Below are 400 nucleotides of genomic sequence, written 5' to 3'. Positions count from 1 at the left end.
GCTTGGGGACAAGCAACAATTTAAGTTTGGTGTTGTGATGAGCGGATAATTTATACGCTTTTTGGCATTGTTTTTAGGTAGTTTTTAGTAAGTTCAAGCTACTTTTAGGGATGTTTTCATTAGTTTTTATGTTAAATTCACATTTCTGGACTTTACTATGAGTTTGTGTGTTTTTCTGTAATTTCAGGTAATTTCTGGCTGAAATTGAGGGACTTGAGCAAAACTCTGAAAGAAGCTGACAAAAAGACTGCTGATGCTGTTGGAATCTGACCTCCCTGCACTCAAAATAGATTTTCTGGAGCTATAGAACTCCAAATGGCGCGCTCTCAACGGCGTTGGAACGTAGACATCCAGAGTTTTCCAGAAATATATAATAGTCCATACTTTATTCGGAAATTGA

Source organism: Arachis duranensis, chromosome 5 (assembly GCF_000817695.3).
Source record: "Arachis duranensis cultivar V14167 chromosome 5, aradu.V14167.gnm2.J7QH, whole genome shotgun sequence".
In the NCBI taxonomy this organism is placed as follows: domain Eukaryota; kingdom Viridiplantae; phylum Streptophyta; class Magnoliopsida; order Fabales; family Fabaceae; genus Arachis; species Arachis duranensis.
This window is presented reverse-complemented; position numbering follows the sequence as displayed.